The sequence below is a fragment of the Macrotis lagotis genome, chromosome 4 (genome assembly GCF_037893015.1).
Source record: "Macrotis lagotis isolate mMagLag1 chromosome 4, bilby.v1.9.chrom.fasta, whole genome shotgun sequence".
NCBI classification, from domain to species: domain Eukaryota; kingdom Metazoa; phylum Chordata; class Mammalia; order Peramelemorphia; family Peramelidae; genus Macrotis; species Macrotis lagotis.
This window is the reverse complement of record NC_133661.1, coordinates 23,752,569-23,771,202: the sequence shown is the minus strand read 5'-3', so window position 1 is coordinate 23,771,202 and position 18,634 is coordinate 23,752,569. Positions and strand designations below refer to the sequence as shown.

Here is an 18,634-nt window from a genome sequence, read left to right as displayed (position 1 = left end):
TTTGCTCTGGGCAATGAATGACAGGAAAAGTGCCATGTCTCCATCGGGGTAGTCATCTGAAAAATTCTTGGGGCAACCATCCCTTCACCAGCAACATCAAAAGTCTGTCATTGCCTCTTCAATCATTTCACAATTCTACAGGGAAAAGGGCATGCTTGGAAGGTATGGACTTTGGAGAACTCAAAGTGCATATGAGACTATGTCATAATGAAAGAAAAATACCTTGAATTTGTTTTGTTCCTACAGTCAAGTTGATGTTAGGGACCCAAGTGGAGATAGACTTTTCATAGCAGCTAGATGGCTCTGGACATGGAGTAAGGAAGCTCAGACTTCATATCTGGGCCCAGATGCTAGCTGTGGGACCTTGGACAAATCATTTCACCTCTGTCTGCCTCAGGTTCCTCAACTATAAAATGGGGATAATCATAGCATCAACCTCTCAGAGGTTTTGTGAGGACCAAACAAGATAAGCATTCTGTAAATCTTTTTTGTTTGTTTACAAGGCAATGGGATTAAGTAATTTGCCCAAGACCACACAGCTAGGCAATTATTAAGTGTCTAAGGTCACATTTGAACTCAGATCCTCCTGACTCCAGGGCAGGTGCTCTATCCAGTGTGTCCACCTAGCTGTCTCCACTCTATAAACCTTAAAGAGCTTTTATGTACTACTCTACTCTCTCTCTCTCTCTCCCCCACCTACACACACACACACACACATATTCTCTTCTTTTATTCATCTTCCTCTTCTTCCATTTCTTTTATTATTATTATTATTATTACTACTATTATTTATTATTGACAGTTGAGTGACATAGCAGATAGTGCACCAGGCTTGGGGTCAGAAGGACCTAAGTTCAAACCCTACCTTAGACACTAACTTTTGACCTGGACAAGTCCCTTGACCCTGTTTGCCTCAGTTTTCTCTTCTGTAAAATAAACTGGAAAAGGAAATGGTAAACCAGTGTGTTTGCCAAGCAAACTCCAAATGGGGTCACAAAGAATTGTGTCAACACAGAACAACATCATCATCATTATTATTATCATTGATCAATCAATAAATATTTGTTAAAGCAAATATGCCAAGCCCTGTGTTATGAGCTGGGGGTACAAAAAGAGAAATAAGACAGTCCCTGCCTCAAGGAACTTAAAGTCTTCTGGGGAGACATCATGCATCTCTACATCAGACACTTCTACATAACAAGCCATATACAAGATAAATGAGATATCATCAACAGGGGGAAGGCAATGAAGAGGGGTTGGGGAAGGTTTCCAGTACTTCAGTTTAGCCTCTATTGTCCAACGTTGTCAAGGTTTTTTGGATCCATACTGTTTCACATAACATAATAATTGCAATTATATGATATTGAAAGGTTTGCAAATTTCTTTTCATGTAGTATCACTTTATAGATGAAAAAACGGAAACAAGTGATTTGCTCAGGGCAACCCAGCTAATGAGGCAGGATGAGTGTAGCTCTCCATCAATTAGTCCATCTCCATACCTTTAAGCAAGATAGTCTACCCTCCAAGGGATGGCATTCCCTCCCAGCTTTCAGCTCTTGGAATTCCTCATTAACTTTAAGATAGATCAAGAATCACCTCCTGTGGGAGGCCTTTCCTGAAATCCCCCAGATAATAGTGCCCCACCCCATCTTTCATCTCCCCCCTCCTCCCAATCAAAGCTGTTTGATTTGAAGGCTCTTCCCAGCATGGCGACCCTCTGGGTTCTTTCCAGAAATTTGTCAAGAGTTCAAAGTTAGGAACTAGATCCCCTCAACCTCAGGAAGTCTGGGCAGTTGGTAAACCCAAGATAAATATTTCTCTGCTTAGAGGCAATGCCTCTGGGAAAAGAAGGGCCAGTGAATGAGTGAATGATTGAACTCGTGAATGAAAAAAAAACATCTTTTGAAGCAGTTACTATAAACTATGGGATACAAACAGTCCCTGCCTTCAAGGAGCTTACATTCCGATTATGAAGACCCTACGTGAAGGGAAGTTGTAGCAAGAAGGGGATATTTTGCTTTGTAAACTTCCTGGAATGGTGAGGAGCTGAAGGGGAGTAGGTTGACACCCTTTCCAGTATTAGGGGCCCTTTTCGATTGGCTTCTGCTTCCAGCTCTGGAAAGGGAATATGGTACAGAAAGGGGATGGCAGCATAGGGTTGGCAGGAGATCCAGCAATGGGACTGGTCCTGGGGGTCATACAAGGCTTTCACCAGTCAGGGACCTTGAAGTCTTTTTATTTTTTTTAAGAATTTAAAAATTATTTTATTTAAAGACTTTCTTTTAAGAAAGATTTTATTTATTTTGAGTTTTACAATTTCCCCCCCCCATTCTTGCTTCCCTCCCCACCCCAGAGAAGGCAGTCTGTTAGTCTTTATATTTGCTTCATGTTATACATTGATCTCAGTTAAATGTGATGAAAGAGAAATCACATCCTTAAGGAAGAAAAGTATGAGATAGTAAAATTACATAAAATAATTTTTTTTTCTAATTTGACAGGAATAGACTATTCCTATTCAAAGTTCATAATTCTTTCTCTGGATACAGATGGTATTCTCCATCGCAGACAGCCCCAAACTGTCTCTGATTGTTGCACTGAAGGAATGAGCAAGTCCATCAAGGATGACCATCACCCCCATGTTGCTGTTAGGGTGTACAGTGTTCTTCTGGTTCTGCTCATCTCACTCAGCATCAGTTCATGCAAATCCCTCCAGGCTTCCCTGAATTCCCATCCTTCCTGGTTTCTAATAGAACAATAGTGCTTCATGACATACATGTACCACAATTTGTTAAGCCATTCCCCAAATGAAGGACATTCACCTAATTTCCAATTTTTTGCCACCACAAACAGGGCTGCTATAAATATTTTTGTACAAGTGTTGTTTTTACCCTTTTTCCATCATCTCTTCAGGGTATAGACCCAGTAATGGCATTGCTGGATCAAAGGGTATGCACATTTTTGTTGCCCTTTGGGCATAATTCCAAATTGCTTTCCAGAAAGGTTGGATGAGTTCACAGCTCCACCAACAATGTATTAATGTCAGGGACCTTGAAGTCTTAATGTACATTGTTACCTCTCGGAGAAAATAAGCTTTGTGAAGACAGGAGACATTTTAGTTTGCTTTTTGTAGCTTTGTCACTCAATATGGTGACTGGCAAACATTGGGCACTTAAGAAACCTTCATTGATTGATTGATCAATTGGCCAGTTTGACAAACAAGACTGATTGGCAGCCAGTTCAGTTCAGGGAAAATAGCCCCTTGAGGGCTGGGAGGTCAGCCAAAGCCACCCACAAAATGAATTTTTAAAATGCTCCTCCAAGCAGCACCAACCCCTGAGCTTTGACATTGGCATGGGGGGCAGCTGGAGCTAAGAGTCACATTTTGTGCAGATAATCTAGAAACACACCTCGAACTTGATGTACTTTCTTGATAGGCATAACGATCTGTTCAAATTGGCACAATCTAGGAAGAAAATATTCGACTTTCGTGTGATGGGTCCAATGTACATTAGGTTAATTTATTAGGTACACCAGAATCTGTCTGTTATGAAATCCAAAGATCAAAGCAGGATAGATTTAGAGTTAAAAAAGTCCTTAGAGGCATCTAGACCAAACCTCTTATTTTATAGATGAGGAAATTGAGGCTTGACCTACCCATGGTCACATAGGCAGTAAATGTCCCGGCTAAGACACTTACTAGCTATACTACTCTGGGCAAGTCACTTGATCCTTTTGGCCTCAGTTTCTTCATCTTTAAAATGACCTGGAGAAGGAAATGGCAAACCACTCCAGTATTTTTGTCAAGAAAACTCCAAATGGGGTCACAAAGAGTTGAACATGACTAATTCCTGACTCCAAGGCCAGCCCCCTATTGAACTTGCAGCTCTGTCTCTCAAGGGTCAACTCAGAGTGGTCATTAGTGGTTTTAGAGTCTTTGGAGAGCAGCCTTTGCCCAGTTCAGGGATCTATTTTATGATCCTTCCTCAGTTCATGATATTTCCTTAGGGTCCCCATAAGGAAACTGCTTTGCAGATGAGACTGTCTGAAAATGAAGCATAGGGCTTCAGGATTCAGACCAGAGCATCAGGAAATGGGTGTTAAAATTCAGATAGTTCTTAGTTCCAGACTAAAACCAAAATCCCTTCTCTAAATCTGTTTCTTCATATGTAAAACAGGACCTAGGCCTGTCATGGAGAAAGCACTTTGCAAACCTTAAATAACTCTATTAAGGGTGAATTATGATTATTTTATGAAATCTGAAACTAAATAGAAAAAAGCCTTCCATTTGATTCTTGCAATGATCCTTAGAGGTTGGCTGTTATCCCATTCTTACAGAGAAGGGAACTGAGGCAGACATCAGTTAGATGACTTACTCAGGGTCACCAGCTAATATATGTCAGAGGCAGGATTTGAATTCAGGTCTTCTTGACTCCACAGTATCCATTTTGTCCCTTGGATGCCCCTGTTAAATTGTACGGTATTTCATATGGTTCTTACCACATGCTCCTCTTTGGTGAGTAGTTCTGCTGGAGATTATGGTGAATTGCCATTCAAACTATTTCTGGGTTAGAAGCCTATTATTTTAACTTCATGAGTCAAACTTGGAATGTTAACTCAGGGTGAACATCTCCTTGGCTTCTCTGAACTTCCAAGGCCTATGATGATGCAAACCGTAATTTCCAAGAATGAATCATACCAAATGAACAGCACTCAGGTCTTTATTACTTGTTTGCTCCACAGCCATAGTTGTGTGTGTGTGTGTGTGTGTGTGTGTGTGTGTGTGTATTTTCCACTATGCAGGGACTCTGCCTCTTCATCACTACTATGGGTGTTGGCCCACTTTCCAAGGTAGACAAGTGTGTTGCCATATTACAAGGGAGACGATGTAGATAGGGAACTGTCTGTGGAGTCAGAGTTTCCTTGGAAATATCCTATAAAAAAGGGCTATTTTTTTTCAGTTGCATTCCTCATGTTAAGACTGTCTTGTCCTTCATGTCTCGGTGGCCCAGACAATCTTCCAAGACAGTGGGAAGAACCCTGGCTCTAGAATCACGAGGACAGGATGGCAGTCCTATTACTTGTGGGACTGAGCAAATCATTGAGCTTCCCTTCCCCTCAGCTTTCTTGTCTGTAGAATGAGGAGGGTGGACTGGGTAGCCTGAGAGAGCCCTTCCAGCTCTGGCCCTAGAGTCCCAACTTGTAGAAATGGCACTGCTATTTATTGATGGGGGAGTATCCTCATTGGAAGTTCCCCACATTCATGAAATCACAGATCTAATGTGAATCTACCCACAAAATCCAAACAAACCCAAGCTCTTGCCCAAGTCTTTCTTGGGTGACTCTACTCAGCATGAAGGAGCTGTGAAGATAGCCCTGGAAGGGCATTGTAAGTCCTACCACACTGGAAGGGATATTCCAAGTGGAAGCCTTGTGATGGATGGTCTCTCTCATTGCTGGGTTGTTTTCAGTCATGTCTACTCTTTGTGACCCCATTTGGGGGTTTTCCTGGTGGTTTACCATTTCCTACTCCAGTTCTTTTGCCAGCTGAGGAAACTGAGGCAAACAGGGTGAAGTGACTTGCCCAGCGTCACATAGCTAGTAAGATTTTGAGGTGGGATTTGAACTCAGGAAGAAGAGTCTTCCTCATTCCACACACAACACTCTAGCCATTATGGTGCCCCTGAGCCCATCCTCTTTGTCTTAGGACCAGGTTAGCTAAGTAAAGAGAAGGCCATTTCTAAGCATCTATCTATCACAACTCTTTTTCTTTTCTTTTGTTTTCTTTTGTTTTCTTTTGTTTTCTTTTCTTTTCTTTCCTTTCCTTTCCTTTCCTTTTCGTTTCTTTCCTTTCTTTTTTTCTTTTCTTTTTTTTTTTCCTGAAAAACAAGGAAGACTTCCCGACTCTGTAAGTCATCCTTGGGCAGGGGCTGTGCTGACCTTCTCTATCATTCCAGGGCTTCAGCAAGTGCCACAACTTTCAAATACCTTAAGAGAAGGAGTGTGTGACACAGTAGAAGTTACCAGTGGGCAAAATGGCAAGACCTGGAGCTTCTAGATTAGATCCTACTTGGAAGGGCATCAAGGCTGAGTCCTGTGGAACTGCCAGAGCAAAACTTATCAGGAAACCAGAGCTCACCCCTGTGTTCTAGTTTCCTCTGTTTCCTCATTGCATTCATTCATACATGAATGGATTCATGTGGAAGCTCATTCAATCACAGAAGGAAGGCATCTTGTAAATCTTAGAATGCTACATTCTCCAAAAAAGAAATATGGCGCAACCCTTAACATGATGGGTTTGGGATCAAAAAGACCAGGGTTTGAATCCTACCTCCGGATATTTATTAGCTGTGTGATCCTGGATAAATCATTTAGCCTCTCTGTAAAATGGGGATATAACAGTCTCACCAGGTTCGGTGTCAGGGCCAAATGGCATCACCTACAAAAATAGCTTTGCAAATTTTAAATCATTACATAGATGCCAGCTATGAAATCCTTCATAGACATGGGTGAGTGACCCTCAGTTTCCTCATCTGTAAAGTGGGACATTTGTCAGAGAGTCAGTAAACATCCATGAAGCACTTTGCTGATCACAAGATTACAAAGAGACAAGAAAGGAAAGACCATGGTCCCTGCCCTTAAGGAGCCTGGGTGACCATCTGGTCAAGTCTTACAATAAGCCAGGCGGCTGAGGGGAGCAGGGAGGGCAATCGAGACACAGGGGACAATCCAGAAAAGACACGGCGGAGGAGGGGCAAGGCCATTGCTGCTGGATTGGGCTGTGCTTGCTGAGAAAAATAAATGAGAAAAGAGATGGTGAACATTCTAGAAATGTTACCTAGAATTATTGTTATGGTACAAACATGCTGATGTAGATTTAAAATCCAGGGTCCTGGGTTTGAGTTTCCAAGCTAGAGATAATAACAGCTATCTAGTGATGTTCTAGGGATCAAATGCGCTAATATTTGTCACGTACTCTCCAAGTCTTAAGGAGCTTTAGAAACTCTCACTATCACAACTATTATTATTAAATCTCACTTCTTATGTCATTACAGATACAATTTTTACCTTATTGCTTACTGCCATGGGGAAGGGGGAAGGGAAGGGGGTAGAAAAATGTGGAACTCGTAAACTTGCAAATGGATAAATGTTGAAAGCTATCTTTGCATGTTATTAGAAAAAGAACCTCTGACCTTATTAGCTGTGGGACCTTGGACAAATTGTTGAATGTTTCCTCATCTGTCATCTCCTCTCTTCTAAGAAAGATGATGGAGCACTGACCTTGGCATCAGAAGACCTGAGTTCAAATCCCACCTCTGACCCTTATTTCTTATGTGACTTTGGGCCAGTCTCTTCATCATGAGCCTTCTCAAGCCCAGGTCTGTCCCTGCAGACCAGGTCCCAGCTCCACCTTATGAGCTGCATCCTTTGTATTATTGGAATCAGAATAGAGATCTCTACCTCGGCTTTTCCCATCGTTTCTATTCTTTCCATATTTCTCTGAGTTGATCAGATTCAACTTTTCTTATATTATTCCATTTATAAGCTCTAATTTGTTGGACTGTTCTTTGATGGATGGGCATCCACTTTGCTCCATTTTGGGACATGTGGGTCCTTTCTCTTTATAATGATAGCTGGCTTTAAGATTACATTACATATGGAAATCTGGGTGGTGCAGTGGCTAGAACTCCACTCCTGGGCTCAGGAAGAGTCATCTTCCTGAGTTTGAATCTGGCCTCAGACACTAGCTACATGACCTTGTTTGCCTCAGTTTATCATTTGTAAAATGAGCTGGAGAAAGAAATGGCAAACCACCCTAATCTCTATATGCCAAGAAAACCCCAAATGGGGCCATGAAGAGTCAGGCACAACTGAACAAGAGAAAAGGGTTTGCTGGATGGAATCTGGGTTTGGAATCTGAAAGCCTCAGACACTTACCAGTGTGAAGTCATGTCGCTTTGCCTGTTTCCTCACCTGTAAAATGGGTATGATGATAGCAACCACCTCTCAGAGCTGTTGAGAAGATCCAATGAAATAATATTTGTACAATGTTTGGGCCAATATGATTATTTGTTGTTACCTAAGATCCTAACAAACCATTGGTATGATAGGGCCTATTACTATCCTCATAGTTAGGAATAGGGAAACTGAGGTTGAGAGATTTTCAGTGACTGACCAAGTATTCTAAGGTAGGATTCAAACTCAGGTCTTCCAGGGGTTAAATTCAGTCCTTTCTCCCTCCACCACAGCTGGGAGCTACCTTTCACCTCTTGGAGGGACATTGAGGATTAGAAACAGACTCAAAAGCATCTACAATTTAATTGCTCCCTTCGTTTGCATATTAAACAAAACAAAAGGAACTTGGAGGTTTGCCCCAGAAGATTCTGAGTTTAAATCTTAAGGAGAAGATCCTTATTCAATTTACTGAAGAGAGAACAATGAATTGCTTATCACACTGATGTAAATCGTCACCTGGAGAGGCTGGGAGGGGTAATGAGAATGGCCAGCTTTGATTAGCCCTGCTTGGTTTGAATGCTATTCTACTGATTTTGCCTCAGTTTGTCCTCTGGAGAGCCCCGGGAGGGGGTGCCATTATCAGGCCCAGATTACAGATGAGGACACTGAAGCTAAAAAGGCCTCTGAGGCCACATTTGAACTCAGGTCTATGGGAATCCAGCAGAACTCTAGATCCACTGTGCCGCCTAGTGACTTGGTTAGAGAAGGGCCTCGAGGCCGGGTTCAAGGCCCTCTTCTGACTGTTTGACCCTGGGTAAGTCACTTGAACTTTTCATGTCTGTGTTCTGAGATCAAGAGTCCCAGAGCCACTTCGGATGGAGGCTGGTGGAAGGGCTCTTCTGGGACAAGAGGGGGTTCCCCACATTGATCAAGTCTGTAATCTCCAAAACCCCCCCAAAAACAAACAGTTCAGCTACAATAACACTAAGACTCATTTCGGAGGTGACTCCAGGTTTCCTGGGGGTTCCTAATAGTAATCCTGTGCAGTCGGTCAAGAAAATGATCCTATACCCACGTCACAGATGATAAAACTGAGGCTGAGAGAAATGGTGGGAGGCAAGTAGAGGACCAGGGGGCAGGGCCTCTGACTCCAGGGTGGCTTGTGGGCCTCACCCCATCAGGACACCCCATCTTCACACCCAAGCTGATTTCCAACCTGCCTTACTGATGTATTAAAAGGACCTTTACTTGGTCACCTCAGTGGGACCATTGCAGACACCTTTATCTCAGGACCACCAACCACAGAACCTGAATCAATAGGGGCCCAAGAGACCACCCACTTACTGAACATGGGTCATCATTACAGCTATGGTCCTTGAGTCCCTGCCTGAAGACCCTGGGGATGGCTTAGTGGGCTAATGGACGGAGAAGCAGGAAGACCCCCGACTCAGCTTCTTATTAATTAGGTGACTGTAAGGCAGGCCCCTTAACCCTCCCTCAGTTTCCCGTTCTCACCTGTAAAATGGGCGCAGCCCCAGCACATCTTCCACCCCTTCCCTAACAGCTTTGTTACCTGAATCAAATGCGATCAGGATGGAGGAAAAATGCTTTGAAAAAGCCCCAAAGCATTAGGTCAATTAGAGCCTTATTGTTATCCCCAAAGGAAACTCAGTCCTTTTTTGGCCAGTCCTAATTGCTTGGAATTTCCTCCTTGCAGAGAGCCAAGCTCTGACTTGCTATGACTCAGGATCATAGAAACAGGGCTGAGGTCATCTAGTTCAGCGCCATCATTTTACAGCTCGGGAAACTGAGTCACAGGGAAGTTGTGTCTCGTCTAGGATCACACAGGTGGTGGGGGCGGTCCTCTGACTCCCAATTCTGTCCCCTTTGCAGGGACCCTGGCTGTACTCTCTGGAGCTAAGCAGGATAAGACTTCTTTCCTTCCTTTACAATCCCCAGTTGCTGCGAATTCAGAATTTCTCTCCCTCCCCCTCCAGGGTGCTCCAGCTGCAGGACCTTTTTTTTGTGGGGGGGGGGTTTCTGAACCCTTCTGGCAGCCAGTCTAGGGAAGCCTCTGGTCCCCTTGTCGCAGTAATGTTCTTTGTTTTTTAATTTAATTTTATTAAAGATATTATTTGAGTTTTACAATCCCCCCCCCAATCTTGCTTCCCTCCCCCCCCCCCGGAAAGCACTCTGTCAGTCTTTACTTTGATTCCATGTTGTACCTTGATCCAAATTGGGTGTGATGAGAGAGAAATCATATCCTTAAAGAGAAGAGAAGTCTAAGAGGTAGCAGGATCAGACAATAAGATATCTCTTTTTTTCTAAATTAAAGGGAATAGACCTTGCACTTTGTTCAAACTTTGTTCTTAAATGCGTAAAACAAACTACATAAAAAAACACAAAAGGAGACCAATTTGATCAAAGTACAGTAACCCATGTTTTTCTTCTCTTTTTTTTAAGTTCATGGATCACAGACTAAGATCTCCTACCAGTGTGTGCATTTATTTCATGAGGATTTTCATTTCGATTCAGAACCAGGTCAGTCAGTCAGTCAAGAAACATCTAACTACTTAATGTGTCTAAAAGCAGAAGAGAAGGAGAAAGGCAAAAAAAACTGTCCTTTCCCAGGTCATTTTTGGGGTGATTCCAGGTTTCCTGGGAGGGGGAGCATTCTAATAGTAATCCTATTCAGTTGGTCAAGAAAATGCTCACATCCCCATGTTACCGATAACAAAATTGAGGCAGAAAGAAATGAGGACCTTGCCCAAGATGACAAGAAGACGAGTAGAGGACCAGGGGGCAGGGCCTCTGACTCCAGGGTGGCTTGTGGGTCTCACCCCATCAGGACACCCCATCTTCACATACAAACTAATTTCCAACCTCTCTTACTGATGTATTAAAAGGACCTTTACTTGGCCACCTTTATCCCAGGAAGGGTAATAAGAATGGCCAGCTTTGGTCAGCCCTCCTAGGTTTGAATGCTATTTTACTGATTTTGCCTCAGTTTGTCCTCTGGAGAGCCCCAGGAGGGGGTGCCATTATCAGGCCCAGATTACAGATGAGGACACTGAAGCTAAAAAGGCCTCTGAGGCCACATTTGAACTCAGGTCTATGGGAATCCAGCAGAACTCTAGATCCACTGTGCCGCCTAGTGACTTGGTTAGAGAAGGGCCTCGAGGCCGGGTTCAAGGCCCTCTTCTGACTGTTTGACCCTGGGTAAGTCACTTGAACTTTTCATGTCTGTGTTCTGAGATCAAGAGTCCCAGAGCCACTTCGGATGGAGGCCGGTGGAAGGGCTCTTCTGGGACAAGGGGGCCCTGAATCAGTAAGGCAGGATGGGGGGGCAGGACAGAAGCAAGTCACGCTATAGGAAAAAGACGTCTCCTGTGGGCCGGGAAGGTGACGGCTGGGAGGGCCGGTGCTCCTTTCTTTGAGCTGAGCCCTTAACTGGGTTTTTTCCTGGTCTCAGCCCCAGTGAGCCTGCACTCAACATTCCCGGGCAGGGACTTGGGAAACTGATAGTCTAGCCATCAAGGGGTTTTTTCCTGACTCGATGTCTGTCTGCTCCTGGCTGTTTATTTGTACTACTGTCTGCCTCGGGCTGGCTTCTGACCTTAGCTGCTTCCCCAGCCCCGGCCTGGCCCTGGGCAGCCAGGCTTGCGTTCCCCTCTGGCCCGCTCCCCTCAGCCACCGAGGAACGCTCCCAGAGGCCATCGGGTTCAGGTTGCACCAGAGCTTTGGGCAGGGGGCTCCGGGAGCCGCGGGCAGGCAGGAGCCGGAGAAAGGATGGGGGGAGAAGAGAGGCTGGAGAGCCTGATGCTGAGCCAGCTGTGACTCCTTGCAAGGAGCTGACTCAGAGGCTCTAGCAGACAGTTCCTGTTGGAAGGCCCACCGTGCAGGCTGCCTTTGTGGTTTGGGGGTGGCGGGGAGGCTGAGAGAGAGAGAAAACAGAAAATCAGGCTGAATGAAGGCAGGGAGGGCTGGGCTGGGCTGGCTTCTCCTTCCTCGGAGCCCCGGCCTTGCCCAAGAGAGCTTCTCCTACCCCCAAAGCCAAGAATTTCTTAAAGAAAAAAAGAAATCTGTTTAAGGGCTGCTAGGGAATTTTAGAAAATATATAAATCACAGTAATTAGGAGAAGATGCTGGCTGGCAGCAGGCCTTATTAGAACGGTCTGAGGTCTGCCTTTAAATGGCCACTGAGTCACAAATGAACAATCAGCTGGGCTCTGGCCGGATTTGGCAGGTCCCACTCAGCCAGGGAAAGCCATTCCAGAAATAATTGGAATGAGGTCGAGAGGGTGTCCAAGAAGCAAACAGGCTAGAACGGAGAGCAGAGGAGGCTGAACCAAAGGCCCGGAGAAATCCAAGAGAAATGGGGGCCTTCCTGGATGCCCCACCTCCTCCTTGGGCAGTGACCTTCCTCCCTTAGGGCTCCCAGAGCCCTTGAGTCCCTCTCTCAAACCCCAGACTAATTTTGAGGTACTTTGGGGTCTTGGTTCCTTCACTAGACTCTAAGTCTTGTGAGGCAGGGATTGTGCCTTACTGAAACCGGGTCTAACCCGGGGAGCACAGCTGGGGCTCTAAACATTGTAGACTCTTTTTTTGTTTGTTTTTTTTATTGTTTTTTTTTGCAAGGCAATGGAGTTAAGTGACTTGTCTAAGTGTCTGAGGTTGGATTTGAACTCAGGTCCTCCTGTCTTCAGGGCTGGCACTCTATCCACTGTGCTACCTAGCTGTCGCTTCTTTTAAAAAAAATTATTTCAGGTATAGAGTTAAGTGACTTGCCCAAGGCCACACAGCTAGAGCATCATTAAGTACCTGAAGCTGGATTTGAACTCAGGTCCTCCTGATTCCAGGGCTGGTGCTCTATCCCCTGTGCCACCTAGCTGCCCCCCCACCCCACTGTAGACTCTTAAGGATCCTTTTGCTTATCTCCCTCCTGGGTTACTTTGGATGATTGCTCAAGCCAGTGTGGTGCGATGGAGAGAGCTCTGGATTCAGAGGGAGCTGCAGAGCCTTGAGGGGCAAGCCGGACCGCCGGACTGCTGCCCTACCTACCTAGCTGTGGTTGGAAGGGACTTGTTTCGTAGGGGAAGAGATGAGTTGGGCACCTGGAGCCTCTCCTTCTACTCAGGTGATCACTGACTTGAGTCAATGAACACCTGGCTCCCAGGGGTGTTACAAAATTAAGATGAGTTAATATTTGGAAAGTATTTTTTGGTGTTATTGAGCCTTCTTGTCTGACTGTCTCCACTTTCTTGGCGAAGATCCCAGAGTGGTTGGCATTTTACACATAAGGAAACTGAGCCAAAGAGGGTAAAGTGACTTGGCCAGGGTCACACAGCTAGTTGGTATAGGACTGGAATCCTCTCCACTGCAGGGTCACCGAGCCAAACCGTCAAGTGCCGTGTAAATGCTAGTTATTGTTACTGTTAGGATTGCTTCCTTTTTCCAGACCTCAGTTTCCCCCTGGGTAAAATCATGAGGATTGACTAGAACGACAAGTCAAGTCCATCGGACCGCTAACAATGAGGGTGCAATGGGGGCAAGGGGGCTGGATCTGGCACTGCCACTTAGCACCCCATCACCTTGGGCAAGCTCTTGGGGCTCAATTTTCTCAAAATTTTTGGTTCTGGGATAAAACTGAAACATGGACCAAGCCATGGCGAGGACTTAGAATGGAAACCCACCAACCTTTGTGGAGCTGCTGAGGCTTTCCATCCGGGGTTTACAACTAGTGATCTTTATTTCCTGGACCCCTCTGAAGTCCAAGAAGCGTCCGTGATCTTCACAGAAGGTCATTCAGTCCACAAGGGCTGCATTCTCTGGGAGGGTCAAATTCAGAGAGGAGAGGAGAGCGCTGAAGCAGGACAGACGGCGATGCCCCACTGGGGAGCCAGGACCAAAGAAGAGCTTCGGGTCTAGGAAAGACCATGGGAAAGGCCCCTTTGGAACTAAGATCTGCATGGGTCCATGCTACCATAGCCTGGTGGGGCAGAGGGCAGGGACTTAGGATGGGTTCTGAGTTCTGGGCTCAAGTTTGAGGTAATGAAGGGGATAGCTCTCAGTCTCTCTCTCTCTCTCTCTCCCTCTCTCTCTCTCTCTCTCTCTCCCTCTCTCTCTCTTTTCTCTTTCCTTTCTCCCTTCATGTATTTATCTCTCCTTGACAGTCCCTTTCTCTCTCCCTCCTCTCTTTCCCCCTTTGTCTCTCCCTCACTCAGAACATACTCACATGTATTGTGACATACATGTATATATGCATGTATGTGTGTCTCCATGGCTTTACATAGAGGGGGAGGATGGTACCTCATCTCCCACTGTTAACTGAAACAATCACAGAAAATTAAAAACCAGAGAACAAAGGTCATGAAGTAATGTGCTAACAAGATGCAAAGAATTGTTTGCCCATTAGCTCTTTTCTAAATATTAAAATATCCTCAAACTGGATTAGACATGAAGCTTCATCATTGGCTGGGCAAAGATGGGCCAGGTCCCAGGTGGCACGAGGAAGACAAACCCAGCAGCCCCGACCAGCAGCAATTGGAGAGTTTGAGACATTTGAGGCAGAGAACAATTTGAAGGCCCTTTTGTGCCTTTATCTTTGGGGAAGAGAGGAAAAAGGAGAGGAAGAAGGATGGGAAAGGGAGGGGAAGGGGAGGGGAAGGGGAAGGAGGGCAAGAAGGAGGGGGAGGGGAGGGAAGGGAATACGTGATAATGCAGAGGAAATGTAAAACTATTTCCCATCTCTATCCCCTCTCTCCACCCCTCTCCCTTTCCAGAGAGCTGATTGTTAAACATATACCAGCATACCACCACCTCCTCGTCACTCCCCTTTGAGCCCCCTTTTCTCGCTGCTGTGTGTATCTGTGACAAGGGTAGCCAGGTGGGGAATTTTTGTAGCTATGGTATTTGTCTGCCTTTGCTGTCGGCTAATCATGTCCACTGGCTGATTGTTAAAGAGGAACTCACTTTGGGGAAGCTGTGCACTTGCTTTTTAATAGTGAGGCCCCTAGGAGACCCTTGTCATCCCTAGCACCCTAGGTGGTCATACTCTCCAGCACTCAGCCTATGAGTAGAAATGCAAGGGGGACCTAAGCAGAGGGGGGCTACTTGCAATTATCAACTAAATTTAACCATCTGCACATAAGAAGAAGCCCAATGGCACCAGTTATGAATTCATTTCTAGCCTTAGAGCCTTACTAAGCATATGATTCTGGGCAAGTCCTTTAACGCTATCTGCCTCAGTTTCCCCATCTATAAAATGGAGATAATTTAATATAATAATAATAATAATAATAATAATATAACTTCCCTTCTAGGATTGTTGGGAAGAGTAAATGAGATGATATCACTTAAAGTGCTTTGCAAACTACCAAGTGATATATCAGTACCAGGGATTATTTTATTGTTACTTCTATGTGACATAGAAATGAGAAAGAGGAGCCCTCAGAGGAAAGCTATGTTTTGAGTCAGTTTAGGCCCTTTTTCTTAGGCAATGATCTACATCTGTGTCCTGGTTAATGTTACAGACACATAAGCTTCAGTGGACTCCTCATGTTGCCACAGATAGGGGTCTTGTTTTGCATACTTAATCCCACAGTAGAGTGGAAACTTTTTGAGGGTAAGCATCATCTTCCATCTTCTCTGTCCCTCCAGTCTCTTGCACACAGAAGGTTCCATATGATTATTTTTTTTTGCAAGGCAATGGTGTTAAGTGGCTTGCTCAAGGCCACACAGCTAGGTCATTATTAAGTGTCTGAGGCCGGGTTTGAACTCAGGTCCTCCTGACTTCAGGGCCGGTGCTCTATCCACTGCGCCACCTAGCCACCCTCTCTCTACATGATTATTAAATGAGCTCTTATTGTCACGAAGGCTCCTTCCAGTTTGGCCAGACTCTCTTCCTATTCTGGCTAACTCTGGACATAGACTCTTCTAAGCTCTTCACAGGCTTCACCAAATGTTCTTGGAAGCCATCTGTAGGACTCCTGATGGTACATGAAACCCAGAACCCTGCTGGATGGTCCTTCTGTTAACCACAGCCCTTGACCAACAGGCCTACCCATTCTGGGCTCCTATAGCTCCTGGATAATATCTTACGCCCAGTTCATTGTTGGTAATACATGCTACAAATGATTTATGCCCACCTTGCATCTCTCCATGATTGTTTGAGTGACGCCTTCCTCCCATTTTCATTCTGTAGAGATTGGAGTCATTCATGATTTGGCACCATAGGGTATCATTAGCATATTGAGGTTCAAATGATAGGTTTGTTTCACAGAAAAACTTGGGGGCCCTCCAAGTGGCATGTCATTTCCCAAATCCATCCCAAGCTTTTTCTTTCTCTTTTTCAATTCTAAGTCTTTTCTTTTGGCAGAGACTCTCTAAGGCAGAGGTACTGCCAGACAAACTCTATGATTTGCCCATTTGACGATATATCATGGTCTAAACCAATGGGTCTTAGACTGGGATCCACAAATTTATTTTACTAAACATATTTTGATAACTAATCATTTCCTCTGTAATCCTACACATTTTATTTTATGCACTTAAAATATTCATCTGAAAAGACTTCATCAGATGCTCCCCAAGAGGACCAAGAAATAAAAAAGGTTCAGACCCTCTGCTTTAGAGATTGCTGAATCCAACCCCAGTCTACGCCCATCTGATGCAAGTGGCCCATGTTCTTAATCTGCTTATTTGTACAGCTCCCTTCTGGTTGGGAAGCCTTAAGTTAAAAGTTGTTCAAGAGTGGCTAGGTGGTGCAGTGGATAGAGCACGGGCCCTGGAGTCAGGAGACACTTGATAATGACCTAGCTGTGTGGCCTTGGGCAAGCCACTTAACCCCATTGGCTTGCAAAAACCTAAATCATTCACTTCCAAAATGCACTTTGCAGCCATCATTTAGCATGTCTTGGCTCAACTCTGTAATCATGAAACGAGAGTGACCCAATGGCATTTCCCTGACCCATGTACAGTCAAATGAGTTTGATTCCTGGATCCCGAGCATTCAGATTTTGTAATTTCTTCCTCAATTATTGAAACATCCTTGCCAGAGTCTGTTTGTGAGTAAGAGAACCGGGAAAACTCCTTAGCTATCATTTGGGGTCATAGGAACCTAAGTGTGTGTTGGGGTTGAGGATAGAAAAGAAAAGAGGGGAAGAGATGGGAAGACAGGTGAGGAGAGGAAGAAGGGAAGGGGAGAGTTGAGAGGGGAGAAAAGAAGAAAGAGAGAATTGGGGTTTAGAAATGAAGTTGAGAGAGACATATATTCCAGTAGCTAACTTAGCTTCTTTGTAAGTTTTCCTGGTCCTGGCCTGTAGCTCAGCCCATTGGATTCTGGAACCAGTCAGAAATTTGGGGAAAAGGGAAGGAAGAGACAATCTAAGCAAAATATGATGGGGGGCGGCTTTCAAAAATCCCTTTGCTTTTTTTAAAAAAAAGAAAAGAAAAAAAATAGGATAAAAGAAAAGAAAAGCCATCAGTCTTTCCATCTGGGGTGGGAACAGTTTCCCAGAAGGGGAGGTGATGCAACCTTAGCTCCTTAGTATTGCAAAGGGCCTTTGGCCTGTCTTCAGGCCAGCCCTTCAGAAGTCCTGTTAGTTCTTAGAAGATCAGAGAAGAGCAGCCAGGGCCCATCTGTCCCATGTCTTCACCTTAGGCATCTCGCAGAGCCCTTTCCTCATTCTCTTGACTCTGCAGGGCTTGGAAGACCTGAGGGCTCAGAAGGGAATATGACTGACTGGTCCTGGTCTCTTTCTCCAGCCCAAGGCCATCAGACAGAGCAGTCAAGCAATGGTTCGAGCCAGAGTGCTAGGGACAAAGGAATTCAGTCCCCCCAGAACCCAGGAAGCAGCAATTCTGTCCCCCTGTGGGGGACACTGGAGATACAGAGATGAAGCACCACACAGGCCCTGAGCAGAACAGACCCTTCTCTCTGACATAGACTAAAGTCTTGGGAAGTTTCCTGAAGCACGAAGAGAACAGGGGACTTGCCCAGGGTGCTACAGTCAGGATGTGTCAGAAGCAGGATTTGAATCCAGATGTTCCCCATACTGAGACAGACTTGCTGCAGTGCTTCTCATCCAAATCATTCATTCACCCATTCACTCATTCATTCATTCATCCATTCATTCACTCATTCATTCATCCATTCCATCAAGAGACGCTGGTTAGGCTCCTTACTGGGAGGGGGATGCAATGGCAGAAGTGAAATAATCCTTGTCCTCAAGGAGCTTCCTTTCTTACCTAGGCAGGCCACACATACACTTAGAGAAGTACACAAAAGAGTCCCAAGGTGACTTGGAGGGTTGGACCCAACAGTTGGCAGGATCTGAAAAGACTGAAATGAGGTCATCCTCACCTGGAGGTGAGGAGAAAGAGTCTTCTAGGCTTAGGGACCAGCCAGTACAAAGGCTCAGAGTGGCTAGATAGAATTTAGAGCTAGAGAGGGGCCATAGATATCATATAATACACCTCTCTCCCTTTATGGACATGGAAACTGAGGCACAGAGAGAGCCCTACAAAACCCCATCAAAATATTTTCCTCATTACAATCCCACGATTAAGTAGTAAGGTATTCCCATGTTACAAGTAAAACTACAGCAAAGAGGTTAAAGAACTTGTTGGGTAGAATTAGGTTCCTAAGAACCACCTACCCTAAGTCGCTCCTGTTCAGGCCC

The 18,634-nt window shown here is 45.0% G+C and overlaps 1 long non-coding RNA gene and 1 other non-coding gene across 2 annotated transcripts in view; one reads left to right on the top strand and one right to left on the bottom strand.

The window, feature by feature from the left end:
* LOC141522995 (uncharacterized) overlaps positions 1-10,495 on the top strand; it is a 50,844-nt gene extending 40,349 nt beyond the window's left edge. The window contains exon 3 of the long non-coding RNA XR_012478295.1: positions 10,417-10,495. This is a non-coding gene — a long non-coding RNA (uncharacterized LOC141522995). The remainder of the gene's footprint in view (positions 1-10,416) is intronic.
* LOC141523164 (U6 spliceosomal RNA) lies at positions 5,880-5,985 on the bottom strand. Its single transcript, XR_012478364.1, has one exon. It is a non-coding gene; the product is annotated as a U6 spliceosomal RNA (small nuclear RNA).
* Positions 10,496-18,634: the final 8,139 nt, after the last annotated feature.